We start from the raw sequence: 12,963 nt of genomic DNA, 5'->3' as shown, positions 1-12,963 counted from the left end.
GTAAAATTTGTGAGAGTTTAGGGAGTCTCCAGATAATTTTACATTACGTAATTCTTATGTTTGTATTTTGATGGACCTAAGGGAACACTGTGGTACCCAGAACCATAGCCAGAGGCCTTGATTTATCGTGACTTCATGTCTCTGGGCTTCACTCCCTGCCTCCGGGCCTACTCACACTGCGCAGGCCCTCCTCGTTTGCTGGAGCTGTGCCTGCCTGGCTCTGTTTTAGCTCAGGTACAGCAGAGAGGCAGGAAAGACAATTTAGCCTCATCTTTCCTGGAGGTTTCTTTCAGTTAGCAGACATCTAACTCTTGTCCTTTTGGTGACACCTTCATTTAGGTGAGAGCAGGTCCTGGAGCAAACAGGTCCCTCAGGAGGTGAGGAGCAGAACAGTAGAATTCCCTTTCTTCCACCCTGTGTTCTTGGTATCATCCTGCTCTGTCAGGTGAACTTTGGCTTAACTCTGTTTTGTCTATGGAGCTTCTTTGCCTTTGGCAATAAATTTCCTCTCTCAGACCTCAGGGCCTACGTATCATTTGGAAACTCTAATAACTTCAGGAAATTAATTTTCCAGAATGATAAATTTTATGGCCTTCCTCCCTAGAGGTTAGGGAACACACAATTTTCCTTGCTTCCTGATCGCCTTACTTCTTGGCACTTACCTCTACTGTGATGTCCAGAGTTGCCTGCCATTCAGCCACATTCTTTCTCATCTTCCCACAAGGGATCACGTTCCCTCCTGACCCAGACCTCTACAGTGTCTCTTGGGGGGATTCTACATGTTCATTTAATCTATGCAAAGTTCACTCTTCAATAGAAAGTTTCTTAGAACTTACATGTTTTGTTCCTAAAGTTGCATAGACCAAAGGCTATGCCCACACTACCTAACAGCTGTATATTTTCAGAAGGTTTTGTGAATTGGCTCAAAAGTGTAGATTATTATATTGGTGGGCAGATTTCCTATTTCCTGTCAGACACCAATATGTCTGCTCTTGTTTTATTAATATTTTTTTAGCACCCAGTAGATAGTTGAATATTCAGCAGAGGCTCAATAGGTACATGCTGACTTAACTTGGCAGTACTTTGAAATTGAAAACCTTCTCCTTAGTTTTTCTGTAAAGGTGATTTTATTATTAGTGCACAGATGGGCTCAAAAATTAGGGGTTTTGTTTTTGAGGTATTATATTATATATTTTATTGAGGTATAATTGACAAATAGAATGTATATTTTAAGGCTGCATAGAAAACACAACACTGTCTTTTGCTATAAGATACAGTGTGAAATGTTAACAGTCAGACAATGGTGTTGGTCACTTTACATGATGACCTCTGTTTATCTATAGCTGAGAACATTGGACACCTCCTGTCTTAGCAACTTTTAAGGACATAGTATTTACTTTAACTATAGTTAACATGTTGTATATTGGATCTTCCAGACATGCTCATGCCACCTAACTGAGCCTATACTGTGAACGACATCATCCCAAGGTCCTGGCATCCACCCTTCTGCTCTCTGTTTCTGTTGGGATCCCTTCTTCGGATTCCACATACGATGAGGATTAGGAGTGTTTGTCTATCTGCTCTTGGCTGACTCCACAGGCCATAATGTGCTTCAGGTTCTCCTGTGTAATGCGGCTGACAGTACCCTGTTGCCAATTCATACTGCGTTTTCTTTATGCACTCATTGGTGGGTATTTAGTCTGATTGTGAATCTTGGCTGTTGTCAATGAAGTAGCAATGACTATAAAAATGCAGATTTTTTATATGACTATAAAATGACTATAAAAAGAGATATCTCTTCAGCCTAATTATTTCAATTCCTTTGGGTATATACCCATAAGTGAGATTGATGTGGTAGATTTTCATTTCTTGAGGAATATCAATTCTGTTTGTATAATGGCTTTGCATTTCACCAGATGATGTTTCAGATTTTTTTTCCTTGCACACAATTTCCTACCATTGAGATTTATTTTGTCCTTTGGAAAGAGCTACTGTGACAGATATGAGGTGGCATCACATTTGGTTTTTATTTGTATTTTCCTGATGATTAGTGATATTTAATACTTATTTTTCTTTATTTTTGAGAATTTATACATGTATACAGTGGATTATGATCATGTCTACCCCCCATTCCCTATGCAATACACCCATATTCTCCCATAATGCTCCCTTACAACTTCATGTCTTTTTTTGATAACTTAATCTAATTGTTGATGCCCAGATGTGCACAAGTATGGGGTCAATCTCCCGGAGCACAGAACATCTGTCATCTGTCATACCCTCAATAAAGAATGATTCTCTATCCCTCAGCAACTATCTACTTCCAATAACATCACTATAGAGGGAATGGGGCCTAGAGACCATCTTTACTCCTTCTATGTGGAGTTTGCCTTGTTTGATCTTGTGTAAGTCTTAAAGGGGTAGTCCCAGATGCTGCAAGTTTGTCATTTTGATAGCTATGTCCAGAAGATAGCAACTCATAGTGCTCATTCCTCCCCATCATCTGGCTCTAACTTTCTTTCCATTTCCTCTTCTGTTATGCTTTTTGAGCTTTGGTGGTGATGGTGATGGTGGTGGTGGTGGCAGTGGCGGTGGTGGTGGAGGTGATAGTAGTGGTGGTGGTGGTGATGGTGATGGTGGTAGTTGGGATGGCGATATAGGTGGTGGTGGCAGTGGTGGTGGTGCTGGTGATTGTGATAGTAGTGATGGTGGAAGTGGTGGAAGTGGTGATGTTGTTGGGGGTCAGTACAGATGTCCTGTTTATATTTGACCATTCAGACCATTTGACCATTCTCAGCTTCTTGATGCATCTTTTCATTGACTGTTGTTCACTGCAAACAAAACAAAACAAGAAGAAACAAGCAAACAATAATACTTCCTGAACAAGGTTGAGAGCAGCTTGGGTCTATGGGTATAAACAGAACTATTTTGAAGGCGACTTAGCATGAGACTTCTGATTATTTTCTCTGGTCGTGTGCATGGTGCCTTTCAGCACAATGAATGCTAGCTAGTAAGAGTTAAGTGAACGCTAGCTAGTTAGAGATAAGTGGATGCTAGCTAGTTAGAGATAAGTGAAAGCTAGCTAGTTAGAGATAAGTGAATGCTAGCTAGTTAGAGATAAGTAACTGCTAGCTAGTTAGAGATAAGTAACTGCTAGCTAGTTAGAGATAAGTGAATGCAAGCTAGTTAGAGATAAGTGAACTCTAGCTAGTTAGAGAGAGACGAGGCTTCCAGTTGGGTGCCAGATGGGCTTCTCCATGTTCTGTGACTCAGGTATGTATTTTTTTTGACAATTTTGTTTCATGTCTTTTATCCAGCTTTGAATTAGATTACTTGATGCTTTACTAGTGGTTGTTCAACTTCCCTTTATAATATGGTTTGTTATTGCCCTATCCTTGCATGTATTGCAGATATCTTAATCTCATTCTGTGGGCTGAATGTCTACTCTGTTAATTATCTCCTTTGCTATATGAAAACTTTTTTGTGACATTATACTTGTGTCTTATCTTTTTTGTATTCTGTGTTACAAAAATCACTGCAATTTGCCTAAACAAGACTTGGACACTGACAATGTCAGTATATATGCTATCATGAAATGGGGAAAATCTCATGGTACCTACTCCTAGACAAAGAACTACAGGCAACCAATGGCTGGTGAGAGAGGGAGAATTAGCCTCTTCTAGGGACAAGGCCCCTAATAATGGTTACCAAATTCAAAGTGGCCAGTCTTGAAATCATATACATGCAGCAATAAAAATGGATTCAACAGGTTGTATTTATACATTTATGCATGCGTGTGTAACAATAATAATAAAAATAGACTATCAATTTGAATGGGAACATGGAAGGGGTTGAAGGGAGAGGACCTGAATGGAAGGAGTTAGAGGGAAGAAAAAGGAAGGGGAAAAGATATAACTATATTTTAATTAAAAATATATTTTAAAAATCACGGCCAAGAACAATATTAGGAAGTATTTTTCTCTATTTTTTAAAGAGTAGTTTCATGTCTTGTGCTCAAGTCATCAACGAAGTTTGCACTGATTTTTTGGTATATGGTATGTGATAAATTGTCAATTTCTTTCTTTTTTTTTGGCATAAGGATATCCAGCTTTTCCAGTACCACTTGTTGAAGACGTTATTCTTTGTCCATGTGCCAAGTGTCCATTTCATTTATTTAAAAGACTAATTTGTTGTACAGGTATGCACTAATTTCCGGTCCCTATGCAGTTCCTGGCTTATGTATGCCTTTAGTGATTTCTTAAGATTACCATGGCTAACTTTGTGTTTTTGTAGTTTGTTATGACTTAGAGATTTTTTTTAAAAATCCGTTCATCTGTTGGTTGGCATCTAGTTTGACTTAATGCCTTGGCTAGTGTGAATAGGGTAGTTAGTTAGAATTTTTCTGAGAACTTTCATGTCTGCATGTATCTGTAGCTCTTGCTACCTAGCCTTCTAACCTGAGTTGGATTCCTGGTACCCGCTGAGAGAACCAATTCCTGAAAATTATTCCCTGACCTCCACAGGCACGCCCCATGTTCACCACACAAAAATAAATATATGAAATTAAAATAGCTCTTGTGAGCAGGCAGCATTTGAGATGGGTTTAAAGAATGCTTGTAGGTTTAGCTGTTGTCTTTCAACTTCAGTCCTACTGTTTAACTTCCTGCTTTAAGAAGCCATGCAGTTATGCTTATTTTTTTTTTTTTTTTTGACAGTTGGCTTCTTGTTGGGGGGAGTCTCAAAGGCTGGGAGAGAAGGAACTTTCTCCTTCCAGTACCTATTAGCATTTTTGCCATAAATGTCTTCACCTCCAACTATCTTGCTGATGTTTTAAGTAGATTCAGTTACAGTTACAATGGTTTCCCCAACCTGTAGAACCAGTCTCTTCGTGTTGCCTCAGAGACCACCTGACACACTCCTCAGAGCTGAGGCACCAGCTCGGCAAGTTCCTTCTAAGACCTTTAGTTTTTAATATTTCTATTCTGTTTTTTTTTTTTTGTGTGTGTGTGTGTGTGTGTGAGTGTGAGTCTCAGTCTCTCTCCCTTCATTTCCCTCTCCAACCATCCCCCCTCTCTTTCTCTCTCTGTGTGTGTATGTGTGTGTGCACACTCATGCACTCACATGTGTGCGTGGGTAGGCTAGAGGACAGTCTTGGATGTTGTTCAGTAGGTGCTGTCTCAGATAGATCTCTTTATGGTCTAGAACTCTCCAAGTTATCCTGGCTGGCTGGCTAGCAACTCCCAGGAGCCTCAGGGGTCTCCCTGTTCTTGCCTCTTCCAGAGCTGGGACTGCAAGCATGCACCACCACTCCTGGCTATTCTCTATAGATTATGGTGGTCAAGCTTTACCATCTCAACTATCAACTTAGCTTAGAACCTGATCCTTTTTGTCTTGTTAAACCTGGGAGTCGCAGTGCCTTCTGTGGTTCACACCTTTGTGATATTCTGGGCTGTCATTATTATTTAGACTCTCTGATACTCTGCCAACACTTTCCCATATGATATTGTTATAATAGAATTCTCTCTTCTGACAGGATCATAATTCTGAAGCTGATACTAGGAATAGTTCTGACTCAGTATCTGACATTTGGAGACATGTTTAGTCAAGTCTTTCAGTTTGCATTTAGTTCTGAGTTCCTTGAGCATTGTGAATTCAGACACAGAAACTCATGTAGGGTCACCCTCTCTTCTTGATTGTGAAGTATTTGCTCAAGCAAAGGTGACCACTTTGCTCACCAGGCTTTTAGACTATAGCACCCATGTGCCAGACCTAAAGAATTTCTTATTTCCTGTAGCTTCATCACAGAGTTTGCTGAAAATCAAAATACATCTTAACCTTTTCATTCTTGGGATTATAAAATAACCAAAACCACTCAACTCTCTCAAACTTTTCAATAGCACCAAAGACTCTTGAATGTTTGGGTTCATCAGTTTGAGCTTCTCTTGCTAGTGAATGTCTGATGACACACACGTGGTGAGCCCACCTGGGACAGTGGTTACAAACGGGCAGTGGTTCTCTTCAAGATCTTCCTCAGTCCGTTCAACAGGAGGGAGAATCATAGCAAGAGACAGATCTCAGCCTGCTCCTGAGGACACAGGGAGCACAAAGTCTGACCTAAGAGGTAATAATGCAGCTGTAAAGCAGGTTGGAAAGATACCTGGATCCCAGGCAGGCAGATAACTATACATATGCACATGAGGATGGAAGTGGTGTTATTCATGGACCAATCTGCAAACCATATTGTTGATCTGGAAAAGCAGGTTAAGCCATTTTGGGCGGCACCTCATATATGGTTTGAGCAGAGAAAGGTATAGCAGAGAATGATTTTGAGCAACATGATATGCCTAAAGGTTCACTTCAGACAGGCAAATGTGGGAGGGGCAACAGGTGTGGGGGTCCTGCGAGCATCCACAGCAGGAAAATGAAACTCAAGAGGTAAGAAGGAAAACTTGGTTCAGTCTGACTTAGTCAGTGCTAGTTCAGACTTCTGGAGTCTGACACTAGGCAGTTTATTGTAAGAATATTTAAACACAGGACAATGTTTGGGAAAAAAAGCAAGCTTCCTGCTGTGATACAATCCCTGATGCTCAAGGGGGCATGATTACATCAGAAATCAACTCAAAGTATATATGACCATGAAGATGGGTTCACCAGCTTAAGGGTTTAGAATCTGGCGTGGTCTCTGACCGAGAAAGTGTAGAGGTCACCAGGCTATAAAGTTCATATGACATCTTCCCCAAGGATGGGTTCAGTTGACTGAGAGCTAAAGATACATGTCTAAGGTGGATGGTCTGGGGTAAACATTCTGGGGGGTTGGGTGAGGTCAAGCTCCACAGCTAGCGATGGTCACCAAGTTATCAACAACATCCACTCCCAGCTTTCTGTATGGAAAATGGGTATTTATTTCCTCTATTGATGATATACTCCTGCATGATTAACATTCCTGGTTTCTCCAAGTGTTTATCTGTGAGCACGAGGACCTGGTACCCCCTAATACAGAATGGGCTATGGCTGGGGTTCTGAGGTCTAGCTGGCCAGTTAGATGATCATTCAAGAAATAATGATAGGTAGATCTCATATATACTCTATTTCTTCTTCGTTTTTAAATTCTGTGGTATAGACATGATATTTTCTGCTCTATTAATTTGTATTTGCATATTGACTACGTTCCTCCAACAGAACATAATCTTAGAGTAGGAATAATTTCTACCTAATTCACTCTCAAGTCCCCTAGTCTTAGATAGGTCCCGGTCCACAATATGAGTTCAAAATATTAGGGCAAACCATGACTTCTTTAACATTTTTGTTACAAAAAAACTTTTGAACTGGGAAATGTGATAATTTTGGAGTTAGGAATTGGCATAGTAGAGTCGTGTATAGCTGAACAGGGTCTGGGAAATAAGCATACTAAATCATCTACTGTTGTCTGGTTATTTGATGTTGAACAGGATAAAGACTGATGAAGAAGAGGTTGGGGAACACCTGGATGAAAATTGATGGAGAAGAGTTTGGGGGACACCTGGATAAAGATTGGTGGAGAAGAGTTTGGGGGACACCTGGTTAAAGAGGGATGGAGAAGAGGCTGGGGAGCGCCTGGGTCTGACATCCTGAGTTCAGAGCCCTCTCCATAGTTTACACAAGCTCTAGAATAGACGACTATGGTCACCAGTCATTCTTTCACTCAGAGGAATTTCAGTCTCTTGGTTTTGCTATCCCTAGTTACTGATCTTGTGTACATCAAAATGGAAGGTGTGTAGCCACCAGAGGCGGGTCCCAGAAGGCCTCCTTCTTTCGTAATTTGGTATCTGATGCAAAGTTTTCATCTCTACCCTTTTTAAGGCTTTGATAGATCACACAGGATTGGTCCATCCTAGTGACCTTGAGAACACAGTAAGGTTAATCAGCCAAGGATCCATGTTCCCTGAAGCCTTTGAAGTGAGGCTGCATTTGTCCTGGGTTTGTCAGGGATGCTAAGCAAATCTGTTCCTTGTACCCCAGGACTTCTCTAATGTCTACTTCAGGACTGAGGGTTCCCTCTATGGCCTTGTCAAATCTGTCTTAGAGTGCTTGGCAGTCTATAATGTTTCCCTCCTCTTTGCCTTTCTTTCATTTGGTATCAGACTGGCTTCTTCCTGTCTGTCAGCTCTCTCTGGCTGCCCAGCTCATAGTTATCCTCGACAGATTTCCTCCTACTAAAGCTCTAGTCTACTGCATCTCAGCAAACTATTCTGAAGATTACAGAAGCCAAAAGGGAAAACAGGAACTTCCAAGTGTCAGGGACCTTTGGATTCTCTGCATGCCTGTGTCACAGGCTCGGTGCAGAACTGAAACCTTTATCTGCCAAATACCCGCACGATTACATAACTAACAGGAGGCTGCACATTTCATATAGTATTACAGCTTAATCCCTTCCAAAGTCACACATGGGCAAATACCCGATCAACTTACCTTTTCACATGACCTTTTGTGTTCAGGCCCTCATTCATAGGAAACCTGGTAACTCGATCTCTGGAAGGGAGTTGAGAATGCCCTTTGTCCAACAGTCTACAGCAGGCATTTGACTACCGGGGGATAACTCAGAATAAGAAGGTATGGTCAGAATTTCCTCTATTGCTATTGTGCCAACCCAAGGGGAATATCTGTGGGGAGCCGAATGTTCAGACCGCTGGTTATCTGCCCTGTGTTTGTGGGAACAGCTCACAGACTTAAAAATGTCCCATCTCATCAAGACTCTAGAGTATAGCACGGTAATGTAATAAATACATAGTTTTGCCTGATAACGCACAGGCATGGAGGATTTGGCAGAGATATGTGTAAGGAGGGATAAAGGATAAATACATGTCACCTGGAGGTGGGCCACCTAAAAAGAAGTCAGTGGAAGAGCATACTCGTGACTGTCTGACCTTGTCCTCCTGGTGGCCAGCTGGAAAAGCGCAGAAAGTATCTCTCTGCACAAGGCCAGTGTTTTCGTGCATAAATTAAAAGTACTGTTATTGTTTTTAAAGTACATGTTGAGGTCCTCAGGGGTTTCCTTCTGACCTAGAAGCAACAGTAGCAAGACCACAGTCACTCAGAGCGTGGAGGGCAGAGGTACTCCAGAGCTGTGGAAGACACAGAGGATATCTTTAATTTCTCGTTTTAGATGTTTGAGCCATCTCCAACATCTTGCTGTGAAAGACACTTTGCGATAGTCAACATTTGTGAGAAATAAATGATGTATTTGAAAATATTAAAAACAAAGCAGAAAGGGCTTTATATTTTTTATTCATATAGATGGCAATTACTTTTATACATAAAGCATATTGAGTGCTCATGGCGTCACAATACTTCTTTGAGTACGAGTATGATACAGAAGAAAGGTCAGAAGTGCCACTGTTCCCCTTTAAGCAACTGTACTTAGGATCAGGCATGTTAGGACTAAGACTCCGGTGTAGAATAGCGGCCCTCCCAGACTTTGCCCATACAGCCACAGCTGCTGCCCGGCAGCCTCTACCCCAGGCCGGACCCCAGGGAGCTCTGCTACCTCATTTGAACACTTCTCTTTCTTCTTGTAGAGTCTGACTCCAGCTGCTTCTCCGCCCCAGGAAATATAGACGCATTAATTAAATCATTTTATCTCTCCCTTAGCCCTGCTTTTCTTGCTCCTTCCTGTCCTTCCTACCTATGAATCATAATTGTCTGGGTCACAGTGGAGGTGGCATGACATACTTGTGTAGTGTAGCATGATCAAACTGATGGACACGTCACTACATGTATGTATCTTTTGTGGTGACGCGCTTTGAATTTCATCTCCTGGTTTACTCATCAGGGGATAACCAGTTCCATTTCACCACATCCTCTCCAAACATTGTTTTCCCTCTTTCTCAAACAGGTGTGAGGTGACATGATTTTTAGGCACCTTTCCTTTAGGATTATTGATGTTAAGATTTTTTTTTAGCTTTTCAATTATGTGTGGTGTACATTGGCCATCCAAATGTCTTATCCTGAGAAACATCTGTGTAAGACCCTCTGCTTCCTTAAATGGGTCATCTGCTTTATCGCCACTGAGCTGTGATCTTCATGTACTTTGGATATTAGCTCTTTATTAGGTGGACGAATATATTTTTTTTCCGTTCTGCAGGTTGTCTCATAACTATAATAGTTTCCTTTGCTTTGCAAAATTTTGAGTTTGGAACCTCAAAGCCCTTCATTTCTTTTATGAACACTTTTATTTTTTGGCACAGAGAGATATTGCTGATTTTTACATGTTGTTTCTGTATCCTGCCACTTTACTGGGTTTATCACTTCTTTCTGGGTTTTGGTGGAGCCATTGGGGTTTTCCACGTGTCCTCAAATCATGTGGCCCACAAACAGACACGTGCTTGTCTTCCTATCCGGTTACCATACCTTTTCACTTCCTCGCCTAGTGGCTCCAGTGATGACATCCACTAGAATGTTGGAAAGCACTGGGATAGATATCTCTGCCCCTGACCTGTGAGAAAAGGCTTATGAGGCATCGTTGTGCATGTTGATTGTGGGTTTGTCATCTGTGGTCTTCATTGTGTTGAGGTATATTCCCCACACCTAATATACTGAGGTTTTATTGAGAAAAGAAGTTGAATTTTGTCAAATGTAATTTTCTATCTGACATGACTGCATGGCTTTTGTCCTCCACACTGTCAAAGTGATGTGTCTTATTTATTGATTTGCATATGTTCAACAGTCCCTGTATCACAATTTTTATTTTTGCCTGTGTTTGTTTTGTGCATATACATGTACACATGCACGTGTGTTGTGGAGTGAATGTGAAGGTCAGGGAATGGCTTGGGGCGTTTGGTTCTTTCCTTCCATCACATGGGTTCCGGGGGGTTGAACTAAGGCCAACAGCCTTGGTGGTAAGCACCATTACCTACTGACGATCTCACTGGCCTGTAAATCCCATTCTTTTAAGAAGACCTATTTATTTACTTATTTATTGTGCATGAATGTTTTGCCTGCCAGTATGTTTGTGTACCACATATATTTGGAGGCCAGAAGAAGGTGTTAGATCCCCTGAAACTGCAGTGACAGGCTATTGTGAGCTACCCTGTGGGTTCTGGGAATTGAACACAGGTCCTTTGCAAGAGCAGATATTGCTTTTAATTGTTGAGCCATCTCTTTAGCCCCGTAATTTTATTCTTCAGACAACAACAGTTATATAAACAACATCAGGGACTTGCTAATCAGTGTGAGTGTGACCTCAAGCTCTCGGTATTCTTGTTTTGACCTCCAAAGTGTTAGAATTAAAGGCGTGTACCACTATCCCTAGATGCCAAATGCATTCTTGAATTCACTTTACTAATATTCTCTTGAAGAATTTTGCATCTGGGTTGATCGATGATATTGACCCTTTTTCTTCTTGTAATGTCTTGTCTGGCTTTGTTGCCAGTGTACCCCTATCTCTGTAAAATGAGTCTGGAAGCATTTCTTTTACTCTGATGTTTTTAAAAGAGCCTGAAAAAATGGTATTAATCCCTCAAATTAATTTAGCGGTGAGGCCACGTAGTCCTGGACTTCTTTTCATCACTGCCTTAATTTTCTTACTGGTTATTTGCCCTTTTTTCATATTTCTTCATGATTTAGTCAAGGAGGGAAGTATGTTTCTATGGAATTTAACCATTTTTTCCCCAGATTCTCCCACCTGTTGATATGCAATTATTTGTAGTACTCTCTTAAAAATCCTTAAAAGCATGATATTACCTTTAATATTTTCTTTTGGTGTTGATCTTATTTTAGCCTATTATTTCCTTACTCTCTTTTCCCTCCTAGTTTGTCTAGCTGAATGGCTAGGTCTAATTTTTCATCCTTTAAAAAAATCCAAGTCTTAGTTTGTTGATTTTTCTGTTTTCTGGCTTGAGTCTCACCATTTCTGCTCTGACCTTTAGTTCTTTTCTCATAACCACCTTAAGTTTAATCCTTTTTCTAGATCCTTTAGGTGTGACATAGATTTTTGCTGTTTCTGAGTCAGGGTCAAATTTACCATTCTTCTGCCTCAGTGCCCAGCCCCCATATCCTAGGTTTATAGGCATGACACCATTACTAGCTTTACATTTTGGGGGCAGGTATTTTTTTCTCTGTTCTTATAGAGAGATTTATCATAAATTTCTATAAGATGCTATTGCTATATTGCATAGGTTTTGTTTTGCTTCTGAAAAGATGCATTTTTATTTTTTTCTGAGATATATCAGTGATTTTGGAGCCTGCTGTTGTATTTCTCATCTTTCTGAGTTTCAAAGTTTCTCCCTAGAGAATCTTTGTGTACAGCGAGATGCCCTTGGAATGGCAGTCATTTCCTGATCTGTTGGCCTCATCATTCCTGGCTAATAATTGTTTCAGAATGTTGCTGCTGTGCAGAAACACCTGAGGCAGATGGGTTTGAGAGCAGGAGACACGGGCATGGGCTGAGTGCCTGGCTGCGTCACACTGATTGACAGAACAGTGGGACATATGAGAGAATTAGCTAATGTAACTGCATACCAAGCCAGGACCAGAGGGAAGAAATCAGTGACTTAGAAAGCATTTGAGGAATTGCTCCACAGAATGACCCTAGGATCCCCTGCTGAACTCCACTTCTGGAAGCTTCCATCATATCTCAGTAGTACATTGTGGGGACAGACCCTAGAGAACACTTATCGTTTTCAAGTCCCAGCACTAAGAAAACCCATTTTTCAAAACATTTTTTCTAGCAATTCAAAGGTATATATTGCTTATTATTGTGATTATTTACTCTATGTTGGAGAGTTTCTTTCCTTAATTTACTAATTTTCTTATCAGTGAAATGAGTTAATTTGAGCTAACTGTCAGTGTGGGTCAGATTTCTGTACTGTGTTTCTTAGCTAGGGAGCAAGAGATAGTGCCTGGAACATTAGGAAAATAATAATAATAATAATTATGATAATAACAATAATAACAATAATAATAATAATAAACAACTAGTAATTGCCA

This window comes from Arvicola amphibius, chromosome 12 (assembly GCF_903992535.2).
Source record: "Arvicola amphibius chromosome 12, mArvAmp1.2, whole genome shotgun sequence".
In the NCBI taxonomy this organism is placed as follows: domain Eukaryota; kingdom Metazoa; phylum Chordata; class Mammalia; order Rodentia; family Cricetidae; genus Arvicola; species Arvicola amphibius.
This window is presented reverse-complemented; position numbering follows the sequence as displayed.